This window comes from Vombatus ursinus, unplaced genomic scaffold (assembly GCF_900497805.2).
Source record: "Vombatus ursinus unplaced genomic scaffold, bare-nosed wombat genome assembly UNPS02014775.1, whole genome shotgun sequence".
Lineage (NCBI taxonomy): Eukaryota > Metazoa > Chordata > Mammalia > Diprotodontia > Vombatidae > Vombatus > Vombatus ursinus.
The window spans coordinates 7,768,421-7,774,771 of record NW_020954553.1 but is presented as its reverse complement, the minus strand read 5'-3'; positions in this window follow the sequence as shown (position 1 = coordinate 7,774,771).

Below are 6,351 nucleotides of genomic sequence, written 5' to 3'. Positions count from 1 at the left end.
GCCGGGGGGCAGGGCAGGCGAGGAGCCGGGCACAGAGCCGGGCGGGCGGGCGCCATTTGCAGCCCTGGGCGCAGCAACGGCCACTCTGAGGGGCTGGAAATGGCCACAGAGCCAGGAGGGAAAGCTGGAGACCAGAGCGATGTTTCGGCGAGGAGGTGGCCGAGAGGCTCGGTCCCTGTCGCGGGATTGTAGAGAGGCGATGGGGCGAAGCGGCTCCCGCAGCCCCCCCAGGGGCGCCCCCTCCCCTATCGCCGGGCGGGGGAAGGGGAGCGCAGCTTGGCCCCCTCACAAGCGGGGCGGGGAGCTGCGGTCAGCCGCGCGGACAATAGCTGGCTCCCCTCCTCCCCAGCCCCTGCGGGCTCCCCGCTTCGCGCCCGACTGTCTGCACGCCCGCTAGTCAGCCCGCCCTGACAGCTGCCGCCCGCGCCCGTCTCGTCCTGCCCCGCCCCGTCGCGCCCAGTCCCAGCTTGCCACCACTGGAGGCGGGGGTAGGGAAGAGGCGGGAAGAGTTGAGAAGCCTAGGAGCCGGCGGCTGTTGTCGTAGCCGCCCTTCCTAGCGCGGTGCGGTGGAGGGTGCCGGGCGGGTCTGGAACCGTCGGGCGTCCCCAGATACGGAAAGGTCGACGAGCGTCTGCTCCGCACTGGCTACATCGCTGAATGACAGTGGTGATTGACCAATGGGGCGGCGTCCGACGGAGCCCGGTTAGATAGCGCTAGAGAGCTCCGAGGGCCCCGCGAAGCTCCTGCTCGCTCTCTGGGCACTGTAGCGAGGAAAAATTTATCAGCACACCACCACTAGCTGGTAGAGGCACGGCAAAGCCCCTAAACCCACTTAACTCTCTGCATGAAAGCTCCGGGTTAGATCTGGCAACAACAGTACTACAGTTATATAGGGATTGGATCCCACAGATTTAGACCTGGATTGCTTGCTGCTGCTTGCCTGCTGTTCTCGAAGAGGACCATGACATCAGGGAGGTGATGCCATGACATGCAAGTGAATTGGATTTAAGTGACGGAGGGTTGTGCAGAGTCGCCAGCCTCACTTTCTCCTCCGGAGCCATCTGGGTCCAGTGACCAGATATGGATCAGGAATACCTGGAAGGGACTAGTCCAACCCCCTCATTTTACGGATAAGAAAACTGAGACCCTGAGAGGTGATGAGACTCATCCAAGGTCGAATTAGGTGAAATGAACCCAGCTCCTCTGATATTAAATTAATTTTATTTGTTTTAATTATTACCAAAACAAATACATGAAGGGAACTTAAAGCCTACCTTTTACAAATCTATTAGAGGATTATTTGCATCATGTATTATTTTTACAAATGTCTGTAAAAATAATCAGGGGCTGTGACTTGAAGAGAAATCCCCAAAGACAGACAAACATCAGAATAATGTGTACAACTTAAGTACCACCAAATGGGTTTTAAAGAAAAAAACAAACCCTACAACACAAAAATATTCCAAACAATGTTTTACATAGAAGTCTGTAAAAGACCAGATTTTGATAAAAAGTTAGTAAACATGTTATCCCCAGGATTCACGGCACCCCAGATGAAGCTGCTGAGACCTACAGGCCGATACTAAAACCTCATTTCCAGGCCAGAAGCACAGTCTTCTGCCCTTGGCACTTAAGATCTTTCATTGCCCTTGAATGGGGGTCCAAAACGGAACTGCCAGACATCAAGTAGAATTACAGCAAAACTATAGTATAAATGTGCTACAGTAGGGTGACCAGAGCCTGTAATTTCTAAGAACCACAAGTACTGTTACTTTTGGCAAATGAAGTGGTATAAGGAAGGAGTCTATGTGATGGGAGTTGACCTGGAACCTACCCTCCAAAACAGTAAAACTTGGAAATTGTGAAATACTGACATAAAATGTCAAATCCTGTTACCAAAGATGTGCTCCTTTGAGGTGATAGTCCTTAACAAAGCAGCTTAAATTAAAACAATGACATTGTTGAGATTGTTTTCTTCATCTTAAACCAAAATGGATCAGTCATCCCTGAAGCTGACCTCTCGTCAATCAACAAGAAAATGGGATCACAAAGATCGGGGTGGTTTGAGACAACTAAACAACAACAAAAGTAGGTTTTCCCCAAAACCACAAATTAATACTTAATAGCCAAAAGAAGGCTGGACATAAATCAGATGATCTATGTTCAAATCATAGGTCTTCTGCTTACTAACCTTGGGGGAAGTCTCTTCCCTTCTCTTGGGCATTAGTTTTCTCATCTTATAAGATGAGGGGTTTCTTCCAGTAATAACATTCTGTGATTCTGTGACTTAATACAAGTGAAATAAAGAAATTGGTTGATGTTGACAAGTTAATGATACAGAAATAATGGATCTTTTGGATATTGCTGACAAGTCAAAAAACACTTATACTGACCGTGAAGATTATCTGGAGAGAGAGCTCATTCAATCTTTTAATTCAGTAATTTCACAGAAAGGCAGCATATAAGCTATGAGAATTTTTGTTCAAGAAAGCAGATGTACGAAACTTAGGATCAGTACCTATTTGATGCTCATCTGTCACCATAGTACTATAACTGTTCATAATAATGATCCTGAGTCTTTGCAAAAAGATTAGATTTTGTTCAGTAAAATAAGGGAGGGAATGTGCAATAATACATTTCAGAAATCCATCAGAAATAATTTAAAAATTTTAGCCCTTAGGGGCTTTAAGCTTAATTGGCTAGAAAATCTATTCCTCTAGAATATGCAAAAACCTTCCGTGTTGGATAAATGAGTCATCACTGTAGGGTATTTCCAAATATTTTCTTTAGGACTGGCTCTAGAAGGAACCTAAGGTCCATCTAATCTAAACCCATTTTTATTTTACAGATTTGCCCAAGGTCTTTCAAGCTGTAAGCATGAGGGGTGGGACTAGAACAAAGGTCCTCTCTTTCCAGAGCCTGTTGAAGACACTTAACAATAGACCACAATTTTCTGCAGTCCTTTTTACTGCATGAATTGTTACAGAATTCCAGCAATATTTGAAATTTTAGCTTTAATATTTGGAATTATAGGTCCTATATAAAGCCTGCGTAATCAACTAACTTGTAATGAAATATGTAATAATATTTAATGTTCTGAGTAATGTTTTAGTCTAAATACTGAATGAGGAAAGGCTGGAAATCACAAGATGATAAAAATATCAGACATATATATTTCTTCGTTGGGGTGAGTTCTATAATTGTCTAACAATAAACTTTTTGTTAGACTCAGATAAACTCATAATTCTAAAAAACTCATTCTAGGTGTCAAAATATGATGAAACCAGTTAAAAATTCGGTTCATGCTTTAGCTTTCACTCTGTGAACAAGAAGTAAATAGGAGACTACTTGTAAAGCTTTAGAAAGATTAAATTTTCCAATCAACAAAGCCTTTATTTTATCCAAGAATACAGTCAACACCCTCAGTCATATTGCTTAAATGCAATAATGCTTGATTTGTTAGTACCTGCTAGGGCAGAATTTAGCTAGTACTACAATAGATACTTAATTAGTATTGCAGAATTGTTCAGGGGACAGACCATATTGGAAACAAGTTAATTAAAAATGACAAAGAATTGTCTGTTTGCCGCTGTGTTGAAATGAAAGGCCCTGTGGTCTATGGCATTGCTTGGAATACCCACCTTTAAGGCAGATCTACCATAAATAAATATCATGTCTTATAATGATACTGAAGTAAACTGGATTTACCTTGTACCTTATGACTATTCTCCAGTCTGCAGAGCTATTCTAATTGGTGTGTCTTTGGTGTTTTTATAGGCTATTAAAATATATGCCAGTGTTTGCCCCTAAACTTTTTCTTTCTCCCTCTACCCCACCAGTACTCTAATAGATCTGTGTTCTTATCAATATAGATACTCCCTGTAAAATGGAGAATGCAACATAGCCTTGTCTGCTTTATGCTATGGTACTATTGTCCACCTCCTCCATAATTCCACCTTAGAGGGTCCATCCAACATACTTGTATTCTCCTAACATTGTATGGTTAGTAACGGAATACTATTGTTTACCCCTACTCTTGCTATATGACACTTTTTTTTATTCCTAGTTATATGTTTCTATGTCATCCTTTATGCCACTTGTCCTATATAATTCCTCATTTATAGTGTTTTACAGTCTACCTATGTTCATCCTGTGTCTCTCCTGCATCTTCATCTTCAGCTGCTTAGACATATCAAACCAGATGTCCTATAGATATCTTCAACTCAACATGTCCAAAATTAAAATCATTACCTGTGCCCAAAAAAACCCTACCCCTTTCCGAATTTCCCTATTACTATTCCCCCATTACCATCCTCCCAGTCCCCCAGCTTCAAAACCTAGATGTCATCCTCTACTTACTATCTCTCTCCCTCCATATCCAATCTGTTCTTAAGGCCTGTTGATTTCACCTTTGCAACATCTCTATGATACCATCTCTTTTTTCCCTTGAGGTCAGCATCAAGGACTGCACTCTAGTGCAGGCCCTCATCTCCTCATGCCTGGACCTCTTGCAATAACCTGCTGGTTAGTGTTGCTGTTTCAAATCTCTCCCAGTTCAGTCCATTCATTCCACACTTATCAAAATGATCTTTCTGAAGCACATGTCCAACCATGTCACCACCTATTCGATAAACTCCAGTGGCTCCCTAATCATCTCCAAGATGAAATACAAAATCCTGTTGGGCATTCAAAGCCTTCTATAACCTATCCCCCTTTACTCCCCCATCCCCCACCTTTTCAGTCTTCTTCAGTCTTCTTACCTCCCTCCCTTCTTCACACCCCCTTCCCCCAGTACTTTCTGATCCTGGAACAAGACACTCCATCTCTCAGCTCTGGGCATTTTCATTGGCTAACCCTTTGCATGGAATGCTCTCCCTCCTCATCTCTACCATTTTCTTCAAGTCCCAGCTAAAATCTTACCTTCTATAGGAAGCCTTCCTAATTCCTTTTAATTCTAGTGCCTTCCCTCTGTTGATTATTTCCTATTTATCCTGTATATAGCTTGTATGTACAGAGTTGTTTGCTTGTCTTGCCCATTAGACTATAAGCTCCAGGACAGCAGGGACTATCTTTTGCCTTTCTTTGTGTCCCTAGAGCTTATCACAGTGCCTGGCACATAGTAGGTGCTTAATAAATGCTTACCGACTGACTTTTTATTACATTGTCTATTGATCTTTGGGTCATCCTCAGTACAATTCTTTGGAGACTGTCATTTTATGATTCATAAACATACACAGTCACTAGAATGATACTGGTGTGGAAAAAGGTGAGCTTTTGTTTCAGGTACAGGAATTTTCTAAGGCAGTCCAGCCTCTTCAACTCCGTTCAATTCTGGGCCATGTTCATTGTCCATTTGCAGCGTATATCCAAAATATATGTACGGATATACAATCTCTAAAGGTTTTCCACATAACTGTATATTGTAATCTAGACAATAGACATTCTTAGTTTTTCTTGAAAGCTTTCTTAAGATTTTCTTTTTAGTTTATACTTTTTTTTGAAGTGAGACAGTTGGGGTTAAGTGACTTGCCCAGAATCACACAGCTAGTGAGTGTTATGTGTCTGACACTGGATTTGAACTCAGATCTTCCTGAATCCAGGGCTAGTGCTCTATCCACTGTGCTACCTAGCTGCCCCCTTTCTTAAGATTTTCTTGAGGCAGCTAGGAAGCACAGTGGATAGAATACTGGGCCTGGATAGAATACTGGGCCTTAAGTCAGAAAGACCCAAGTTCAGATTTGGCCTCAGACACCTAGTACCTGTGTTACGCTAGGCAAATTTGGCCTCAGACCCTAGTACCTGTGTTACCTGTCTGCCTCAGTTTCCTCAAATGTAAAATGAGGGGTGATAATAATAGTACCTATCTCACAGGGTTGTTGTGAGGATCAAATGAAATAATATTTGTAAAGCACTTAGTACAGTGCCTGGCACATAGCTGGTGCTTAACAAATGCTTATTCCCTGGTTTGGGGACTCTTGAAAGATTATATCTAATTTAGAAGATTTGCAAAGGCTCTGGATCTTGATGCAATCAATACAATATCACCCACAAAAGGAGCATCTGGAAGATCTGCTAGTCGAATGCGTTTTATTAGTCAAACAGTAAGCATGGTGGTTTTTTGTCTTCTCTCTACATATACTTTTTTAGTCAATTTTGGGATTGTAAAGTTGTGGTATACTGTGGCAATATACATATCATTGGTAGAAGCCTTCCTGTTTTCTCTCAAGGTCACACAGCTAGTAAATGTCAAGTGTCTGATGGGAGACCATATTTGAACTCGGGGCCTCCTGACTCCAAGGCCAGTGCTCTATCCACAGTTGCCCCTCTCTTCTCTTTCAAGATGCCACTCAG